The sequence below is a fragment of the Micromys minutus genome (genome assembly GCF_963924665.1).
Source record: "Micromys minutus genome assembly, chromosome: 4".
NCBI lineage: Eukaryota > Metazoa > Chordata > Mammalia > Rodentia > Muridae > Micromys > Micromys minutus.
Window position 1 is genome coordinate 14,120,840 of NC_137973.1, and position 12,230 is coordinate 14,133,069.

General features: G+C 36.9%; 1 protein-coding gene and 1 pseudogene across 4 annotated transcripts in view; one reads left to right on the top strand and one right to left on the bottom strand.

Moving 5' to 3' along the window:
- FSTL5 (follistatin like 5) overlaps window positions 1-12,230 on the top strand; it is a gene marked incomplete at both ends in the record, with an annotated part of 572,330 nt that overhangs the window by 85,818 nt on the left and 474,282 nt on the right. The window lies entirely within an intron of this gene.
- Window positions 1,802-10,079, bottom strand: LOC308419555 (DNA repair protein RAD51 homolog 2-like; annotated as a pseudogene). The gene is made up of 2 exons: window positions 10,052-10,079; window positions 1,802-2,836 (listed from the first exon to the last, which is right to left on the bottom strand). The product of its transcript is annotated as a DNA repair protein RAD51 homolog 2-like (transcript).

The following is a 12,230-nucleotide window of genomic DNA, read 5'->3' on the forward strand; positions in this document are numbered from 1 at the left end:
AAATGGTGTGTTCACAGGACTGCCTTTGCCTCATCTTTCTGAGAGTGCACACTTGTCTCTGTAGTCTACTAGAAGCAGACTCCAGGTTATTCATCCTCGTTGTATGAAATGAATCTCAGTGTATCTGGGCAGCTGTGAGGCTTTTAGCACTGGATCTAGACTAACGACCTTTCAGATACTTGAAATGAGTAATTGCTGGAATTTAAACTTCTTCAACACATAGACAAATACAGTGAACCTCCCAGTTCTACTTGTAAATGAACTCAATAATCCTCCTTTGTAGCATATAATTTGGTGTACTTTAGAGAATCCTATATAATATAAAATGGTAGACAAATGCATATTACGAAAACATCAAATACATAAATATACAAAAAATAAAAGAATGTCCTATTAATGTTTATGCTACTTACTTTAATTATTGTATAGCATTTTGACTAGTTCTCCAGTTTGCTGAGATCTAGTCTACTAACGATGTAATGAAGAGTGGGCATGAGGCTTCCCATCATGGCTCTTTTAGACTAACATTATTTCTATGTCAACACAAAAGCAAAGCTATAACAGCAAAGGGAGTAAGTGGTATTTGATCAGGAGCTACCTACAAAACTAGGAATACAGATTTGCACATAATCGAATACCATATGCCACAATGGAAGGGGCTACTTAGAATTTTATTAGTTCGAAAATAAAAAAAAGGACATAAATCAATTTGTTTATCAAGTCAGGGCCACAGAAAATCAAGAAAATTCTGGTTTATGTCTGAGATTCTATCTGATGTCATTCTGAGCCTTTGGACAGGGAACAGACAATGGTGTGCTAAGAAGACATTATATAGTTCTGACAGTCACAGTGATGTTAGGCCAAATACAGGAGTCGGGAATAAGTGGCTTTCAAAAGGAAATAAAAAGTTTCCAAGACAGTTGTCTCTGTTCTGCACAATTTTAACTCTGTGCTTTATAATCTTGAAGTTTATTCATGAATTTACCAATAACTGTAAAGACTGTGGCAGGTGTGCTTGGCTAGTAAGTTAACCTGATAATTTTATGCATGCTGGCTGTGATGGTTGTTAGCTTTCCCTAACAACTCAACAAAATCTGGTGTCACCTGGTTTAAGAGTCTCAATGAGGCAAATGTAGATTAAACTGGTCTGTTATTTCATGGAGGGATTAGATTGACTATTTTAACTGAGATGTAAAGACCTCCCCATTATGAGTGGCATCATTTGCTGGACAAGGCCTTTGAGCAATGGTGTGTGTTCAGCTCTCTTCTCTGCTTTTCATGGTGAATGTAATGGAATTGCTACTTTAGTTTAATATCCCACCAAATGATGGAATATAATCTGGAACTGTGAGCCAAAAGCCCTATTTATCTGTATTTTCTTTTACCTTGGAATTTTTTTTTTATTTGCTGAACAATATTTTATTTGGAAATGTTCCCTTCTGTAATTACAAGTCTTGTTAGTCCCCCTCCTCTTCTCCCTAGGGGAATTGAGGGCTTTAATTAATTAATGTGGCTAAACTGCTTTGAGGTGCATGGACGAAAGGTTTGGTGTAAGTGCGAATAATTATTATGGCTGCTGAAATCCCATGGTGGTGGAGCCCTAACCTCCACACCCAGAGACTGGACAAAGGCTTCTTCATCTTCACCTTCCCCTCCTGGTCTGAAATAACTGTTACCATCTCAACAGCAATTAACCAATAAATCCTCATTATTGGCTTTTGTTTCCTTTGTCCAAGCAGCACGGTCCTGTTTCATTTCACAAGTCACATCCCAACAGCACTAGACAAATTTCACAGCATCCTTATGGCCTTTCTTGGCCTTGAAGAACTAGGCCTTCTTCCTTGATAGTCTACAATGAAGGTGAGGAAAAACAATGAGAGAAGGGTCTTGAATATGAGAATCTGCCTTCTCTCTGAGTCAAGGTACTGGAGAATCACCCGGATGTTCATGCAATGACTCCATGTGTTTCCTAGTACAGCTATTAAAGAGCTGGATCTAGAGGTGCCTTGAGACAGGGACAAATCATCATTAAGTAATACCAGGTGGCTTGAGAAGGAAGGAATCCACTCAGTTAGGTGGTTATTTGATTCATCAAGATAACTAGGCTTAAAAACTCCCCAGCCAGGTACTTCAGTAAGGACGCTCCTTTGCTCAGAAACTTGTTCCTTTCTACGACATTGTTCTGAATCTGCAAGTCAGACTCCTTTCTGACCACAGAAGCAACAGAGTCAACAATCACAAGCTTATCTCCTTTGAAAATGATCTCTTCATCCAAAGATGCAAACCACTGTAGAAGTCCCTCACAGGTGAATTTTCAGCAAAGATGAACTCTACAGCCAGTCAGAAGCAACTTTTCCTCAGTGATAAAAAACAGTCAAAAATGGGATTCTGTGTTCTCATCCAGTCTTTCAGCAGTAAACGGAGGCTCCGTGTCAGTGCATATCACAGTCTCTTCCAGTCCTCCCAGGCTGGTGGTTAATTTAGCTAAGACTCTCCTCATTACACAAAACTGAGTTTTTCTGCAATGTGGCAGACCTGTGAGATATCCACACAGCACACCACCATGCAGTACTTAATCCAAAGAGCAAAGGGGAGTAGATTGGAACGCTGGTGATAGATGTTCAGGCCCTTAACTCATAAGCCATTTGCATCTGTGGCACACAGGCCTTACTGACTACTGTGTGTAAAAGCTTGTGGACAACTCTTTAGCATAAGCCAGTGACTTTCCTAAGTTCTAGTGGGGAGAGACTTAAAAAGTCCTGACAGTTAACAATCTGCTATCTATTTAAATGGTCACACAGGTCTTGAGGTAAACCGACTTGTCTTAGTTTCTTGGCTGCTCATACTTCCAGATCTCCCAAAGAATCAGGTCAGCAACATGGAACGTTCAAAGTTTCTCCCCCTTAACATGGAATTTTATCATTTCATATACACAGAACCAGAAAAAAAAAAACTATGCCCTGGCAAGAGAGATGAGGGTCACTCATCAAAGAAATGAACAACTTCAGTAGCTGTGGCCAAACTAAGTGATGAAAATCAAGACAAGAAATGCTCCCCACAATTCTGTCACACTCAGTTAAGGAAGCCCACATACACTTAAATAAAAGTGTTGGAGGGAGGGTATCTCAGATTGGGTGTAGCAAAGAAACAGAAAGAGCAATGTGATAAAGTTATCTTTTTGTTAAATTGTATTAAAATAAAAATAAATTTGGACTTCCTTGGTCATTGGGAAAGACTCCAGGAAGCAAGCTCATGAACAGTAGAGTATGCATGCAGACAAACAGGAGCAAATTCATATTTAGATATACGGCAAAATATGTTTAGCCAATTCAGCATAGGGACATAATGTAAAAAAAAATTAGGTTATAGGTGGTTCACACATCTTTCCTTCTAACATAAATGCTGAACATCAGCTATGTTTTAATGTAGTGATCCAATATACATATATAGATACTGGAATACATTAATGAGCCAAAGATGAAAATTTTGCTTTGCTGGAACACAGATTAGTGATCCTTGGAAATTTATCCACAACACAGAAGAGTTAGCATTTCCATAAATCACTGAAGCCACAACCAACACTTCATGCGGTTTATTACATACCTTGATAATCATGGGCAGTTTCTTTATTTTTCCTACAACTCATGCCAGTGGCTTAGAATCATTTCAATATGTATGATTCCAATAGGTCCAGTAAGGACTCAATTCAAGCTGCAAGCCATTTTTATCAATTATTTTATTATCTCAGAAGGATTATCAGTTTGTTACCATAAGTACCAGTGGTCTATCTTAGTGTCCCTCCTGAAGGTATTATGACTTTTGGACATTCAAGAGAGTAAATATTCTACAATTACTATGCAGTTTGCTAGTTCCCCAAGAGTAATGTAGAAGATTATCTTTTAATTTTTAATAGCCACTTCTTAAACTTTTCTCATTAATCTATTTGGACATAGAAAATTTTTGTAATATACATTTTTAATAAAATGCTAGTATGTAATACAAAATACATTTGATATTATATATGTTATAATGTATTCTCTAAATAATATTTACTGGTGCAGTCATGGTGTTTTTATATTTGGCACTAAAATTGAAAGCCAGAGTCTTTCATGTCTAACCAAGATTTGTATCCTAGAGTTATATTATGACCAATATAGGTACAACATTGAGTGATGTTCTGTGGTTTGATTCCTTTGCCTTTTTTCTCTAAAACATGTTGTGGAAACTATTACTCAATACCTTATTACATATTGTAAATATTTTCCCTCAACTTATTCTTATCAGAAGGCCACCTGAAGTTGGAAAGCTTTTATATAACCTTTCTTAAACACTCACATGAAGAATATCACCTAAACTTTTTTTGTGGTAGTTTTCTAGGTCTTATTAGAATACATAAGTACTTAATTTATTTTCAGTGACTTATTTGATGTGGCAATGGGAGGGAGTCTATTTTTATTCTTGTCCAATTTTCTCAGCATCATTTATTGAACTGGAAGTTTTCTGCAATATGTGTTTCTGTCACATTTCTGAACATCAGTTGGTGATAGTTATGTAGGGCTGCTGCTAATCTTGTTCTGTTTTATCACTGCAGTTTATGAAAGAATACTGCTATTTGGATTTTTTCTATCCATGTAGTTTATTTTGAATTCAGTTAGTACAATGTTTCTAATTTATTTCCCAGACAGCTTTACAGCCTTGAATTTGTATTATTATAATGCTAGATAAACTCAAATTTAAGGTTATCTTTAGACCCTCCTAGAATATTCTGAATTGTTGGTAGGCACCACATTAAGACTAATAATGTTTGAGAAGTGGGGAGACAGTATGGATATAAACAGTGCTTACTGTAAACCTGAAACACGGGGTGTGCTTGTGAGAATCTATTAATTGCCAGTAGTTTCTCAACTGGTTATGTGAGTTCATGATCTACTTTGCTAGGATTTGTCTGGGGGCAGGTCTTCTGTATTGAGTCAAAACCAGTGTGAGTTTATATCTGCAAATTCCCCTTTGTGCCTAACATGAAAAAACAATATTTGTAGTTCTCTATCACATCTAATTCTTACAGTCTCCCCAACATTTTTTTTTTCTGCAATTGTCCCTGAGCTTTAGGAGAAAGGGATATGATAGAAATACCCCATTTAGGGATGAGTGCTCCATAGTTCTATATTTTCTACACATGAACCACTTGTGCACCATTGGCTGTAACAAGAAGATTCTCTGGTAGCTGTTAATAAATGCATTAATCTACCATTATAGAAAGAAATCACTGGGATTGATTTAACACTGTACACATTTGGTAGAGCAATTGCATTGTCCCCCCACCTTAGCCCACTCCACCCCTCAAACTTCTATGACATACCTTCCAACTGTTTCTTGCCCTGATAATAGTTCTACATACAGTTTCTGTCTTGTGTACCTGACCTCAAATCACATTAGAAAGTAGTTGGGTACTAGCATAATTTTCATGACACTGTCCCATCAGTGGCACCTTACTAGCTAAGCATTTTTGTAGTGTAAAAGGCTCACAGATGGATAAAAGCAATGATGACTTTATTCCTTTGGTATGGCACATGAAACCTACTAGTACTCCAATTATCCAGTGGGGTCTGTTTTCAGGTTCAAGAAGATGGATTATAAAGTGGGGTCTTGATTTAATTAAAGTATTACTGTCTTGTCCTTCAGGGTAACCGAGAGCAATGGTTAAAACCTGTAATATTCATGGATCTAAAGAACTTTACTAGCCAACAGTTCTAAAGGTAGTAACCTACTTCTTTTATTTTTAATTTTTTAAAACGACATTATTTTACAAAACAAAGATAAATGTACAGATTTTAAACATTTTTTGCTTAAAATTATACATTTTTGTCAGTACTGTTTTTTCAGATATTAAAATAATTTTTACATAAAACTATGTGAATATATTTTTTAGTCAGTACTTGATTTTTTCAAAGGCTTGACAGTATGCATTGAAAACCTAATAGTTACAATGAGCATAAAGTACATGCAAAACAAAACACAACATGGAAATAGTCAAAGACTTCTAGTTTTGTAAATATTTTTTTGTTTTGTTTTCTTTATTTCTTGGACTTCATACAGTCTGTGAGTTGTTTCTGGGGGAGTGCAAGCCTCTGGGGTTAGCATCCCAATATCAGTGACTGCATATTATGTCTGTTATTTTGTGACTGGGTTATCTCACTCAGGATGATATTCTCTAGATGCAGCCATTTTCTAAAGAATTTGGTTAAGTCATTGTTTCTGGTGGCTGAGTAGTATTCCATTGTGTAAATGTACCACAATTTTTGTATCCATTCATCTTCTGAAGGATATCTGGGATCTTTCCAGCTTCTGGCTATTATAAATAGAGCTGCTATGAACATTGTGGTGCATATATTTTTGTTGTGTATTAAAGTGTCTCTGGAGTATATGCCCAGCAGTGGAAAAGCTGGGTCTTCAGGTAGTACTATATCGAATTTTCTGAGGTATCACCAGACTGATTTCCAGAGTGGTTGTATTAGTTTGCAACCCCACCAACAGTGGAGAAGTGTTCCTCTTTCTCCGCAGCCTCGCCAGCATCTGCTGTCCTCTGAGTTTTGGATCTTGGCCAATCTGACTGGTGTGAGGTGGAATCTCAGTGTTGTTTTGATTTGCATTTCCCTGATGGCTAAGGATGTCTAGCATTTCCTCAGATGTTTCTCGGCCATTCGATGTTCTTCAACTGAGAACATTTTGTTTAGCTCTGTACCCCATTTTTAATAGGGTTATTTGATTCTCTGGTGTCTAGCTTTTTGAGTTCCTTGTACAGCACGGATATTAGGTCTCTATCTGATGTGCTATTGGTAAAGATCTTTTGCCATTCTGTTGGTTGCCGTTTTGTTTTCTTGACAATGTCCTTAGTCTTATAGAAACTTTGCAATCTCATTAAGTCCCATTTGTTAATCTTTGACCTTAGAGCTTGAGCCATTGGTGTTTTGTTCAGGAAATTTTCTTCTGTGCCTATGTGTTCTAAAGTTGTCCCCACTTTCTCATCTAATAGTTTCAGTGTATCTGGTTTAATGTGGAGATCTTTGATCCACTTACACTTGAGCTTTGTACAAGGAGATAAGAAAGGGTCTATTTTCATTCTTTTGCATGCTGAGTGCCAGTTGGACCAGCACCATTTGTTGAATAGGCTGTCCTTTTTTCATTGAATGTTTATGGCTCCTTTGTCAAAAATCAGGTGACCATATACATGAGGGCTCATTTCTGGATCTTCTATTCTATTCCATTGATCCACATGCCTATTTCTGTACCAGTACCATGCAGTTTTCAACACAATTGCCTTGTAATATAGCTTGAGGTCAGGGATAGTGATTCCCGCAGATGTTTTTTTGTTGTTGAGGATAGATTTCGCTATTCTAGGTCTTTTGTTATTCCATATAAAATTGCACATTGATCTTTCCAGTTCCTTGAAGAACTGGGTTGGAATTTTGATGGGGATTGCATTGAATCTGTAGATTTCTTTTAGTAGGATGGCCATTTTTACGATGTTGATTTTTCCAATTCATGAGCATGGGAGATCTTTCCATTTTCTGAGATCCTCCTCAATTTCTTTCTTTAGAGGTTTGAAGTTCTTGTCATACAGGTCCTTCACTTGCTTAGTTAGAGTCACACCAATTTATTTCATAGTTTTTGTGATGATTGTGAAGGGTACCTTTTCTCTAATTTCTTTCTCCACATGTTTGTCCTTTGAGTATAGGAAGGTTACAGATTTGTTCTAGTTAATTTTGTATCCAGCCACTTTGCTGAACTTGTTTATCAGCTGTAGGAGTTCTCTGGTGGAATTTTTGGGGTCACTCAAGTACACTATCATGTCATCGGCAAAGAGTGATGTTTTTATCTCTTACTTTCTAATTTGTGTCCACTTGATCTCCTTTTGCTGTCTAATTGCTCTAGCCAGGGCTTCCAGTACTATGTTGAATAGGTAGGGGGAGAGTGTGCAGCCTTGTCGAGTCCCTGATTTTAGTGAGATTGCTTCAAAATTCTCGCCATTAAGTTTGATGTTGGCTGTTGCTTTGCTCTATATTGCTTTTATTATGATTAGGTATGGACCTTGGATTCCTGTTCTTTCCAGGACTTTTAACATGAAGGGGTGTTGGATTTTTTCAAATGCTTTCTCAGCATCTAGTGAGATGACCATGTGATTTTGATCTTTGAGTTTTTTTATATGGTGGATTACGTTGATGGATTTCCTTATATTAAACCATTCCTGCATCGCAGGGATAAAGCCTACTTGGTCATGATGAATGATCGTTTTGATGTGTTCTTGGATATTGTTTGCAAGGATTTTGTTGAGTATTTTTGCATCAATGTTCATAAGTTAGATTGGTGTAAACTTCTCTTTCCTTGTAGGGTCTTTGTGTGGTTTAGGTATGAGGGTTTTTGTAGCTTCAAAAAATGAGTTAGGTAGTATTCCATCTGATTCTATCTTTTGGAATAGTTTGGAGAGTATTGGTGTTATATCCCCAATGAATGTCTGATAAAATTCTGCACTGAACCCGTCTGGAACTGGGCTTTTTTTGGTTGGGAGGCTTTTGATGACTTCTTCTATTTCTTTAGGTGTTATAGGGTTATTTAGATGGTTTGCTTGGTCCTGGTTTAACTTTAGCATCTTTTATCTGTCTAGGAATTTGTCCATTTCCTCCGCATTTTCCAATTTTGTGGAGTATAAGTTTTTGTAGTAGGATCTGATGATTTTTTGAATTTCCTCAGTTTCAGTTGTTATGTCCCCACTTTCCTTTCTGATTTTGTTAATTTGTATACTCTCTCTTTGCCCTCTAGTTAGTCTGGCTAGGGGTTTATCAATCTTGTTGATTTTCTCAAAGAACCAACTCTTGGTTTTGTTGATTTTTTTCAATGGTTCTTTTTTATTCTATTTGGTCTATTTCTGCCTTAATTTTGATTATTTCTTGCCGTCTACTCTTTTTGTGTATATCTGCTTCCTTTTGTTCTAGGGCTTTTAGCTGTGCTGTCAGGTTGCTGATGTAAGCTCTCTCCAGTTTCTTTTTGGAAGCACTTAGGGCTATGAGTTTTCCTCCCAGTACTGCTTTCATTACATCCCATTTGTTTGGATATGTTGTGTTTTCATTTTCGTTGAATTCTAGAAAATCCTTAATTTCTTTTTTTTATTTCTTCTTTGACCCTGATATCCTTTAACAGAGCGTTGTTTAGTTTCCATGTGTATGTGGGCTTTTTGTTGTCTTTGTTGTTGTTAAAGACCAGCTGTAGACCATGGTGATCTGAGAGGATGCACTCTGCAGAGATCCGTCCGCCGCCCAGCAGCCTAGGTCTCCCACTCACCAGTTGTTCAGCATTTACGAGCTGCTGTTCTGGGTGGCAGATGGGCCAGGCTCCACTCTGTGTCCTGAAGTCGCCCCAGGGTGGAAACTAAGTTCCAAATTTCTCTTCCTGGTCGCTGGATCAGGCCAGACAGGGCAGGGCAAGGCAGGGGGTGCACTTTCCGTGTGCACTCTGCAGAGATCTCTCTGCTCCCTGGCAGTCAGGCCCACCACCCACCAGTTGCTCAGCCTCTACGACCCGCAGTAGTAACCTACTTCTGATGCTGTACTTCTTATTAGTCTCTTGTGTCACCTTTTCCCCAATTCATCTTGAGAATTTGATGATTTGGACATGTTAAAAGTTTTTTAGTGCCAATAATTTATCTATTAATCATGATTTTTATTCTTTCTTCCTTTCTTTGAAGAACTCCTTAATGTAACTTCTGCTAATATACTGATTGGGTAGTGGCCATTCATTTACTTTGTACTTAGGTTTGAAACATGTTTTCTGACTGACTTTTAAAGATATCTCAGATATTAAAAATCTTAGTTGCTACTTACTTATTCTGTGGTCTTGCTCTATTAAAAAAAATCTATGATTTCCTAGATTTTAGTGCTCTGAAAAAGTGTTCTGAAGAGATTCTGAAATGTTTGTTTAGTAAATTCTTCTTCAGTGCAAGCATATATAAGTACTCTCAATCTCTTTTTAAAAGTACAATTGCAGGCTACTTACTTACTTCTCTGGAGTTCAAACAGGTCAGCCATGGCTGCCTAGATAAGCTGCATTTTGTCTCACTTCACTGCACGATTGAATTCCTGGGCAAGATCTCATCACCTTTTATGTGTTCCAAATGGTCAAGTCCTTGCCAACCCCTCAAGACAATGCATTCCTTTAGATCACACACCTTCTATGTGAGCTAGGCAGTGAATCTTTTAATACATGACCTTTAGATTCAGAGCCAACATATTATATTTACTTTTGGATCTTACTATTCTTACTTGGCTGGCTCAAAGTATCTTCCTGCATTCTTTGCCTGAAGACATCTATATATACAAAGTTTGTGTTCAAGTGTGCTTTTGTTGGAGCTTTCCACACCTTTTATAATTATTGTTATCTTAGGCTTTGGATGGATGGTTGATAACTTTTGGAGACATGAAAAGCTTTCTACTTTCCTAAGCAGCCTGGATGTGTTATGGAATTTCTATCATAGTCTAGTTCTGTGTCAAATCACTGTAATAGGAGGTTTGACATCACCTAGTCTATGCCCCCTTTGTGTTTCATTCAGCTTCCCAAATTATAACATGACATTTTGATTATATTGTGATTTTGTGATTTTTTTTCTTACAGATATTTTCTTTTCTATTTTGCTTATGTGCCAACAGGGAGGGGCAAGAGGAATTTTGTCATCTACATTTCCCTTTCTTCAGTGTTCTAAGTTAGATCTTCTGTTCACTTGTTATTGATATGAATGTGCTGTCCTCAGGCACACTAGAAGAGAGCATCAGATCGCATTACAGATGGTTGTGAGTCATCATGTGGTTGTAGGAATTGAACTCAGGACCTTTGGAAGAGCATTCAGTGCTCTTAACCACTGAGACATTTCTCCAGCTCTTGCTGTTAACTTCCTAAATATGACCTTTTGTATTCATGAAAGTGATTCATCTTTTACAGTATGTTGTTTAACATGAATGCATCTTCTCTTGCCTTCCCATGCATCTTCATGACTTTGCCAGTCACAAATTTAATGTTTTCATTAAAATTCATAGTAACAGTAAAGTGTGTTTTGTCCCAACTCTACTAAATTTTACCACCCACTATTCAGTTTTATCAACCATTTTAGTTTATATGTAAGATCTTCTTTTTTATCCCAATTAATTATGGGAAGAACTTCCCAGCATAGTAATTTACATGACACATCTTAATAAATTATGTCTGTATTCATTTTTTTTGTATTTATTTCTATATGTAATACATTGTTCTAGTGAAGGTAAAAAATGAATAATGTATATGACATGTATGACACTACTGGAATACAACAGTTGCTTATAGGATCTAAGTCAAATTTTAGTTTATAACTATGTTATATATCTATATGCATATTTATAACATATGTGACATATGTATAATTTAAATATTTCTTCAAAATTATATAAAAACAAAATATGTTAAAATAAGATATTTTGGAATATATATTTAGATAACTAAAATTATGTAAAATTGGCTATTAGGTGCTTGAAAGTAATTATGTTTTATAATATACATATTACCTCATGTTCAAAAAAATCTTCATTTAGAAATGGTTAAAATCAAGACTTATGTCTCCTTATATAACCTTAAATACCCAGTAGATGCCATTTTCACAAAAGTGATATAGAAGATATTTTTGAATAGTTTACGAAGTATAAATCAAAATTCTTCACTAAGATTAAGATGGCCATCTGCCAGTATATGGAAGGCTTCAAGTACCAGCTGCAGTCAAAGAGCAAGTGTGCAACTGAACCATGCTACACATAGAAGTCATGAATATGACTATGAGGTGAAATTTCATTCCTGGTAGGGCAAATGCGCTTGTACATGGCAGTGATGTAGGCACTCCTCCTTGAGGAACTTTACTGATACATATGCATGTACTCCTGGCCATCATCAAGTTGGTTTCTATTGCTGTCACATAACACACACCCTGCCTCACTGACTCTGATATCTAGGTCCCCAACTCTATGTCCTACAAGACAAGACACAAGAAAGAAGCTGGCTGGAGTTTCATTGTGTGAGCTGTCCCAAGGCTGAAAACAACAAAGAATTGCTCACTCTCCAACCACAGCCCACCACGGGTTTCAGACCTCCTCAGCTCTTATCTAAAAACAAAAGGGACTCTTGGTCTCTACTTCTTAACTTCCTCTAGTCCTGCTAACTAC